Source organism: Phoxinus phoxinus (assembly GCF_949152265.1).
Source record: "Phoxinus phoxinus genome assembly, chromosome: 1".
NCBI classification, from domain to species: domain Eukaryota; kingdom Metazoa; phylum Chordata; class Actinopteri; order Cypriniformes; family Leuciscidae; genus Phoxinus; species Phoxinus phoxinus.
The window spans coordinates 20,697,301-20,707,514 of NC_136876.1; positions in this window are offsets into that span (position 1 = coordinate 20,697,301).

Sequence of the window (10,214 nt, forward strand, 5' to 3'; positions counted from 1 at the left end):
AATTAAACAAACTCCCCTCAGGAGGATCACATTCCCATGCCTTGGCTGTGTCTGAAAACTTAAAAATGCTGGCTTCGGAGGACGCATTCCAAGGCAGGAAGGCATCACGTCCGAATACAATGTTAGCTTCACTTCCTGTCTCATTATAATAGGCCTGGCATAGCTACCTTCATCTGATCGATTTTTCTAGGCAGCATAGATGTATCTTTCGCTGCCTTTTATATCCCACAATCATGTGCTTTCCATTCTGTGACAGTTGAGCTAAAAAAAACAAATAAGGATGGCGTCTGACTGAAAAATGCGGTTTGTGGCTAGGCTACGTCTTTGACCAACGTTTTTCGCTTTTAATGTCATTTCTAGCGAGAAATTACTACTGTCTCTAGTAATTAAATATATGCTTGTGTAACGGTGATTAGACGGTGAAGGGACTGAGACCAAAACTGGCTTTCCTCACATTTATTCCTTTGGAAAATCAGAACACAAAACAGGCCTTCAGGCACTGGCGTACATAAAACAGCATCCAATGTAAAGCATACCGCTTCTGATCTTCTGTTGTAAATTATTACAAAAAGAAACATTAATACAGAAGGATACACCTTTAGCATACTAGACGGGGATAAAATAAACTTAAGAAAAATACACAGGAAAATATTTCCTCATTCTGTAACTAATTCACATTTAACATATGGAGCAACATACCTTTGGAAAATCAGAACACAAAACAGGCCTTCAGGCACTGGCGTACATAAAACAGCATCTGCGCGTACAAAATAAAAGAAATACACTGAATACATGGAAAGTTGCTAGCGGAGTTTACAGCTAGTCACGTAAGACTCCGTGTATATGAACTCGTGGTCATAATGAAAGCATTAATAAACGTTCTCTAAGTTGCTAGAATTGCACCCAAATCTTAACAATACATGTAAAGTAATATAACACAGGTGATATGTCGAAGTTTTCAACTTAAACAACATTTTACAGTTACAACATTAAAACAAAGCGGGAAGTGTTTTATACAGTCAACCTACCCAATGTAAAGCATACCGCTTCTGATCAGGTACGGCAACAACACAAGGACAAAACGCAGCAGAGCTGCAGTACACCATTTCTCCAAAGGGGGGCTCCAAAACACCAAACTCAATACAGCTGCTTAATTACAGTGAAAATCACATACATTTCTAACTCTGTTACACCCACCTCCCCTGAATTTCACCAAATTTAAGCAGCAACCACACAGTACTTCTAAAGGCAAAAGGTACACTACTTTCTAACACTAGACAGAAGGTCACCAATTACAGGACAGCCAACCCAAAGGTATCCATATAAGGATGAAGTGGAAGAAGAGGTGCGCAAACTCTCCAACCAACTACTGGCAGTAGGGTGCCTTATACACCCCACAAGACCCATTTATACTGTGTACTAAAGCCTCTAGAAAAAAAGAAGAAGAAAAAAAACAAAAACAGATGAAAATTCTCCATAAAGCTCATCAGAACAGCTTGGACCATATAACCAATGTTACCAAACCTGTGTATGACCCCAACTTTAAGTCAAATCATGAAAAACCTGAAACATTGACCTGCAGATAGCCTGCATAGACGGATGTGTGTGAACAATATCTTGCCTTGACATAGTTTGAATTAGTCTGTCAACTGGCTTGAGAATGCGACCAAATCTAGACCTAGCCTGTGTGAACGTACTAGGATTTTCAGACTGCAAAACAGAAGCTACTGTGTCAACATTGTTCATGTCATTAGCTTTGTCTGTCTGTGTCACAACAGTCTGTCTATCCATGTTGCTGGCAACAGCTGTACTAACGTCAGTGCTAATCACAGGAGTAGAGTCAGAGGCTATGGACTGGTCTCCTGTCTGGTCCTCAGACATTTCTGGGTCACTCTGAAAGTCAAGAGGAACTGATCCTGTTCCTCCATTATCAGCCGACTCAGCTTGTGAGTGTTCAGGGAATGGTGATCGAGCAATCCACTCTACAGTTCGTCCCTCAGAATTTACTTGCCCTGGAACAGTTATGGAATCAGATCCAACTCTCTCTCTCTGTGTACGTCCCATCTGTGCTCCCTGAAATCCCGGGCTAGAAATAAGATCATCACAATCCTCACTCATGTCATCACGCAAAGTAATTTGTCTCACTATTGACACTGAGTCGTCACCTGGGTTTGACTGCCGAACAGAAGAAAAAGATGAGACTGGGTCGGAGATCACACTTGTGTTTTCCACAGGCAGGAAATTCACCAACATCAACAGATTACGGTGGACGACTTTCTCCTGTCCAGAGACTGTGTCACATATCCTGTAAGTGTGTGTTTCAGTGTTCCTGTCTACTACAGTGTACACAGTGGATTCCCAACGATCTGCAGTCTTCCTCTTTCCTCTTTCCTTTTTGTTAGCCACCAATACACGGTCACCAACGTCAATGGTAGGGCCCTTGACTCTCTTGTTGTAGATCTCAGTGTGACGGTGCTGTTCTTTCATGACATGTTCCTGAGCTATCAACATAGCATCTTGTAGATCTTTCGTCAGAGATGCCACATACTTGTCATAGCTGACCACAGCTGGATCATTCAGAACAGTACGGAAGAGGACATCAACTGGCAGACGAGGAGTCCGTCCAAACATCAAATAAAAAGGTGCATATCCCGTTGTCTCATGAACTGAGCTGTTGTACATGAATGTGAGAGTCTGAAGACGTCTTGGCCAATTCGCTTTTGTGTCTGGAGCAAGTGCACGGATCATATTGCCAAGGGTCCTATTAAAACGTTCCACGCTCCCGTTGCCCATAGGGTGATAAGGTGTGGTGTGTGATTTCCTAATACCAGAGACTCTAAGTAGCTCGCTGATCAGTTGACTCTCGAAACTGGCTCCTTGGTCACTGTGGATACGTTCTGGAAACCCAAATACACAGAAGAACTTGTCCCAGAGGACTCTCGCCACCTGCTTTGCTGACTGATCCCTGCAGGGGAATGCCTGGGCCATTCTTGTAAAGTGATCGGTCACCACTAGCACGTCGACCGAATTATTCCTTGCATCCTCCGCTGACCAAAAGTCAATACAAACAAGCTGTAGTGGCCTGGTGGATGTGATGCTTTCCAAGGGTGCCCTGCCAGCAGGTTCAGCTGTCTTGCTGACGATGCAACGCTTGCAGCTGCGGACATAGTCTCTCACATCCCTGTCAAGACTAAGCCAAAAGAACCTCTGCCTGGCCAGCCCAAGACTTCTGAACTGACCCTGGTGACCAGCATCGTCGTGAACACCTCTCAGGACAACAGCTTTAAGTGACTCAGGGACTACATACTGGTGACGCTTTGACTTTGTGGTCTGGTCTCTTGAAACTCTGTAGAGTATCCCATTGCTCACAATAAGCTTCTCCCAGTGCTTTAAATATCTCAAAACCGTGACTGATTCTTTTGCTCGCTCCCTCCTGGAGGGTCTGCGACGTCTTTCCACATAATACAAGACTCGAAAGAGGGCTCTGTCACCGAGCTGTTCATCACGAAGTTCCTTTTCTGTGTAAGCAGGAAGGGAAACCTGACCACCAGGGACAAACTGTGGCACATGGTGCAGAGCAGCAACAGCTCGGGTTCTTGCTCCAGTCTCCCACTCACTGTGTGACTGCAGGACAGCAGATATATCATCCATCCCAATGGACTGAGTGTGAACACCCAAAAGAGCAGACATACTCCCAACACGATCATCACCTTTCCGTAGATTCCCATCATGGGCACTGGAGTAGCGAAAGGTGTCTTGAACAGAGTCACTCGTCAACCCTTGGATCTCAGAAAGAAGTGTGGTATAAGGCTCCTGAAGTAATCTGAGACCGACTCTCTCCTTCACAAAAGGCACCCGGCTTAGGGCATCGGCAACAACATTCTGTGGACCTGGAATATATTTGATATCAAAGCTGTAGCCGGCTAGTTTGGCCACCCAACGTTGCTCACAGCAATCCAACTTGGGCTTTGTCATGATGTGGGTCAACGGATTGTTGTCTGTCCACACTGTGAACACATGACCCTTCAACCAGTGGCTGAACTTGTCGCAGATGGCCCACTTCAACGCCAAGAATTCTAAACGGTGTGCCGGGTAATTCTTCTGAGACTGAGAAAGTGACTTGCTGGCAAATGCGATGGGCCTTGCCCTGGTTTCTCCCTCTTTGATCTGCGATAAAACGGCACCAATACCGTCAAGGGAAGCATCTACAGACAGCATGAAAGGGCGGGTGAAATCAGGGTGAGCAAGGACAACTGTGTCGGCCAGTGACAATCTCAGTTTCTGGAAAGCTTGCTCCATGTCAGGGGTCCAGTCAGCGGCACTCAACTTCCTGCTCTGAGACCTGTGTTTACTCATTGGCTTCTGCTTACTTTTTCGTTTCTGGCCTGACAACAGAGAGAAGAGGGGCTTAGCAATGGCTGAATAATTGGATACAAAGTGTTGGTAGTAATTGATCATTCCCAAGAAAGACCTAACCCGTTTCGCTGACGGAGTCACACCATCTGATTCCATTAGGTCAGCACTTGTCATTTTCATGATGCCCTCCACCTTGCTGGGATCAGTCGACACACCAGTTTCATCGACTATGTGCCCAAGGAACTTCACAGCCTTTCGAAGGAAAAAGCACTTCTTTGGGGCTAACTTCAGGTTGTGGCTACGTAATCTGCTAAACACCACCTCCAAACGTTGCAGAGCAGTCTCTTCATCAGGAGCAAAGACAAGCAAATCATCCAAGTAGCAAAGCAAACTCAGATAGTTCTGATCTCCAAAGATGCTAGTCATCATGCGCATAAAACTTCCAGGGCTATTGCAGAGACCTTGTGGCAAACGATTGTACTCATATAAACCCATTGGAGTGGTGAAAGCAGAATACTTTTTGTCATCTTCGTGTAACGGCATGTTATAGAACCCGGAAGTCAAATCCATAGTACTGAAAAGAGCATTTCCTCCAAGTGCTGCTAGGCAGTCGGCCTGATGAGGGAGAGGGTGAGCATCCTTAAAAGTTCGCTTGTTCAACCAGCGAAAATCCGTACAGATTCGAAGATCCCCATTCTTTTTCCATACGAGAACTAATGGAGACGCATATTCACTGGTGGACTTCCTGATGATTTCTCTCTCTTCCATCTCACTCAGCACTTGGCGCAGCTTCTGATATTGACTTGGGGGCACACGCCTGAAAGGGAGTCGGAATGGCCTGCGATCTGAGAGGTGAATGCGATGGACAAAATCCTTTGCCTCTCCGCAATCCAGATGATGACGTGAGAAGATATCATTGTAGCGCACAACCAGTTCAGTCAGCTTGCCTTTACACTGCTCGGACACATCACAGGAGTTTAAGTCAATCTCACTCAATCCAACTGCTTTGAGTTTGTCATCCACAGAACATGCATCCTTCTCAGATCTACTAGCTACTAAAGAACACCTGGCCACTGAGACCCCAGTGTGTGTGTCATCCATATCTTCAAGCGCAATGCAGGGAAAAACGTCAGCTAACTTAGCATTGCGTCTCACCAAGACGGGTTTATCAGAGGTGTTAAGCAGCTTTAACGGAAACCATCTGTCTCCCCACAAAGACGTCACCATTCTCGCCACCAGAATTCCCCTTGGAGCTGAGCGGCATGATGTGAGTTCAGCCATCACAGTGCTACCAGGAGATACAGCAGCAGACTTGGGTAGCTTTCCCCACATCAAGTACTCACGACCAGGTTCAAGGCACACTGCCGAGTTGCTTCTCACAGTGCCTATCTTGCAGGGAACTTCCTTACCTCTCCAACGGTCCACACCAGCAAGCATGGAGAGGAACTGTTCAGATTCTGGATCGCCAGCGGGACAAGGGGCAGACACAGCTTTCCAATAGGCATCACACTGCTTATACTGATGAAGAACATGCTTGATTACATTGGTACCTAATATCATTTCATCATGCTGGCCCTGGACAACCAGAGTAGGAACTATGATCTTGCAGCCATACACCTCCATCTGCAGATAGACAGCTGACTTGGGCATGACGCGACGGCCACCACAGCCAATGAGGACAACATCTGTACTGAACTGATCATGTGCTGTGAAAGCTCCAGCTTCTCTAAGCTTCATCTCAGCAGTTTCACTGATAGTACAAGCCATAGAGCCACTGTCTAGCATAGCGTTCAGGGTCACTGTATTGTCAATTATCACAGGAGTATAGAAAAGACTGTCACTGCCGACAACTTTGTGTATGTTCTGAAAGACAACAGTTTGAGTGTCATTACAAGCCATCTTGTTCATCATGTAAACGGTTTCTGCATTAGAAATATCTACACTTTGGGAGTTAAAATTATGACCCATACTGTCTCCCTCTGAATATGAGTCTACTAGTTTCCCTTAGACTGAGGCTCCGGGGAAGACCTGGTGGGACATCCCACCCGTGTGTGGCCTGGGGCAAGGCAAGTGAAACACAGCTTCTCTGACATACAATGGGTGATGGTGGTGTGTTTGCTGTCACCACAGACACGACAAGCTTTCTCTCGATTACCACCCTGGAATCTTCCGCCACGAGCACTGCTGCGCTGCTGCACTTTCCCCATCATCTGCTCTAACATGGCCATCATACGAGACATAATTCTATCCTCAGCGTCTTGACTATTCTGTAATACAGCTGGCGTAGAGACACATGAGGGGGGGCATGGAGTCTGATGTGAGGTGTAGCTCTGACTTGAAACTGTGACAGAGGAGGGACACTGCTGGTGACACACTGAACTAGGGATTGGAGCAGTAGTGAGGGTAGGGCACTTAGTGTGACACTTCTCAGGCACAGGCTGACTGTATGCCACTGGGTTAGGCTGCATACTGGCAAGTGTGGTGGTGTGGCTCTTTACCCGCACATCTGCACAGGCTCTTCCAGAGGCCCTTAGCTCTCTCTGATAGTCATCAATTCTCAACTGTATGTCACGTGCACTCCACTCATGAATGGGCTTACACTTAAAGATAGAGGATAGTTCTGGGTCAGGACAATGCTTGACAAACATACGTGTCACCTCTTCACCGGAATTCTCCATCCGCCTGCCTTGCCTGCGGAGGCCTTCATCAGCCAGATCAGCTGCTCTGTTTACTCTCAACCAGTAATCAACTGGGCTCTCGCCAGGTCTGGGCAGGGTGGAGTAAAAATCTGCTAGTGGGAGACATGAGGACACATCACTGAAATACTGGAGGAGAATATCATAAATGAGGCCAGGGTTCTGTTTCACGTCGAGAGTCTGATCACTGCGCAGGGCAACCTTCACAACATCCCTCGCCTTGCCCATCAACCTCCCCATGATCTCCTCTGCCTGCTCATCCACAGGACACCGCTGCTTTCTCAGATAAGCATTAGTTATGTCAATCCAGTCTTGGACTGGATATTTGTCAGAACAGTCACCTCTGAACAACTTAGGCTCTTTGTCTGATTTTACATGTACAGTAACGTGTGAGTCTGTCTGTCTGACAGTGCTAGAGTCAGTTCCTGTATGTGTAGGTAATGTGTTCTGCATGTGTGTGATGTGATGTTCAGGGGATGAGCCACCATGCTGTTCACTGCTAGTATTCACTACGCCAGCAGACATTAACTTGGCTACAATAGACTCACCAATCTGGGCACCTAACTGTCCCACCATGCTCGTGAGGTGGTTAATAGCAGCAGAATCAATACTGCTTGGTGTTGATGTGCGAGGACCCTCCCCCAAAAACTGGCCAACAGGCGTACAACCTGGGTTCTGACTTAACCCTGTACCCCTACCGCTGTCAGTTAATGACTGGGAATAACCCACCTCCCCACTGTCCAACCTATGTCCAACAGCACCACTATCAGAACCCCTCCATGCACCCAACATACCCCTCCCTTTAGGAAGAACTGGACTAGCAAAATTATCTCCAACATTACTGTAACTATATTTCTCAGCCATAATGGTAAGTATCTGCGTTGTGTATTATCAAATGCAAAAAAAAAAAAAAAAAAAAAAAAAAAAAAAAAAAAAAAAAAGTAGCTTACTGTATATCAAGGATAATGAACAATTCCCCACACTGGACTAATATAACCACAGCCCTATACTGCCTAACCATATACAAAGACAACTCTGACCACACTTGATCTAGCACACTCGAGTTGGACTTCAACGCAGCATCCACGGCGATCGGCGTTGGGCTGATCTGGGAGATCGACAGGTCACGGCACCAGTGTAACGGTGATTAGACGGTGAAGGGACTGAGACCAAAACTGGCTTTCCTCACATTTATTCCTTTGGAAAATCAGAACACAAAACAGGCCTTCAGGCACTGGCGTACATAAAACAGCATCCAATGTAAAGCATACCGCTTCTGATCTTCTGTTGTAAATTATTACAAAAAGAAACATTAATACAGAAGGATACACCTTTAGCATACTAGACGGGGATAAAATAAACTTAAGAAAAATACACAGGAAAATATTTCCTCATTCTGTAACTAATTCACATTTAACATATGGAGCAACATACCTTTGGAAAATCAGAACACAAAACAGGCCTTCAGGCACTGGCGTACATAAAACAGCATCTGCGCGTACAAAATAAAAGAAATACACTGAATACATGGAAAGTTGCTAGCGGAGTTTACAGCTAGTCACGTAAGACTCCGTGTATATGAACTCGTGGTCATAATGAAAGCATTAATAAACGTTCTCTAAGTTGCTAGAATTGCACCCAAATCTTAACAATACATGTAAAGTAATATAACACAGGTGATATGTCGAAGTTTTCAACTTAAACAACATTTTACAGTTACAACATTAAAACAAAGCGGGAAGTGTTTTATACAGTCAACCTACCCAATGTAAAGCATACCGCTTCTGATCAGGTACGGCAACAACACAAGGACAAAACGCAGCAGAGCTGCAGTACACCATTTCTCCAAAGGGGGGCTCCAAAACACCAAACTCAATACAGCTGCTTAATTACAGTGAAAATCACATACATTTCTAACTCTGTTACACTTAGTTATCACCAAAGCTCTCAAGTTTTACGGAGGATCTGTTTTTATAGATTTAAACGGAATTTTCTTTAATAGGCCTATAAAATAGTTCTAGCTGGATTAAATTAGGAAGAGTGCTGCTTACACATGTCATATAGGCTACTACATATTAACGTACATATGCCTACATATTTTTTCTGTTTAAATACCCTTTTCATTGTAATTAAAATACGTTGTTGTATTATCGACTATTGTAGCCTATCTATACCTACTTGATCCAGTAGAGAGCGCAGGGAGCCAGTAGGCTACGAGGAGCCTAACAGTCTTCCTGTGTTCAGTTGCATAAAAAGTTAGCCATCCAAATTTTTTCTTTTCAAGACTGGTCAGTTGCATAAAAAGGTAGATTGGTCTTATTTGGATCTGAAGACTGATTATCCCTTGGTTAACTGCTAGTTGGTCAGACTAGTTCATAAAACACACAGTCTTCTCTTCTTAACATTGGCTATGTTTATGCAGCTGGCCCCCAGATCTATAAACGAATGCCATGAATTAGTCCTCATTATATTAAAAATGTAACAGTACTAGCTTACATACTCTATTTGCACTGTAAGCACAAAGAACACAGATAGCTTGTGAAGAATGAAGCCCAGTTTTCCCAATTCAATAAACTTAATGCATTTCTTACTCATCTCAACTGTGCTCTTTTTTTAAAAGAGTTTTATTATTTAAGATGTATGTGCACCACATGCTAATGTTTTTGGAATTTATTATTTATCATACATGATTCAGGGATAAGAAAATGAATTTATAACTAAAACTTTGTTTGATGTATGAACTAATAATTTAGATAGCCATGCAACAGTCACTCCCAATCGTACAAATAATATGCTACTGAATTCAACACATTTGTATCATAATCTTTAGCTAGATGGTCTTTAAATAAAGCCCACTATTTTACTTTAGTTAGGTTTGCAAAGTTTTCCCCTTTCCCCAGAGAATGTTTAAATGTGAAAGTGAGTGCATGGATCCAGTTAGCAGTTTAGATATTCAAGCCCCCCACTACGGAAGCCTCCGCATACCTTGCGATACAATGGCCCTGTTGTGTCCTACAGGGCTACCACCTTCACCACCTACCACCTTTAGCATTTCACTGCACACTGCAGCAAAGGACTGGTTCTCCTCAGTTTGAGCTCCACAAAAAGCTCCACTTTTAAATACTTGGTATTTAAATATTTAAAAACAATTAGAGCAACATC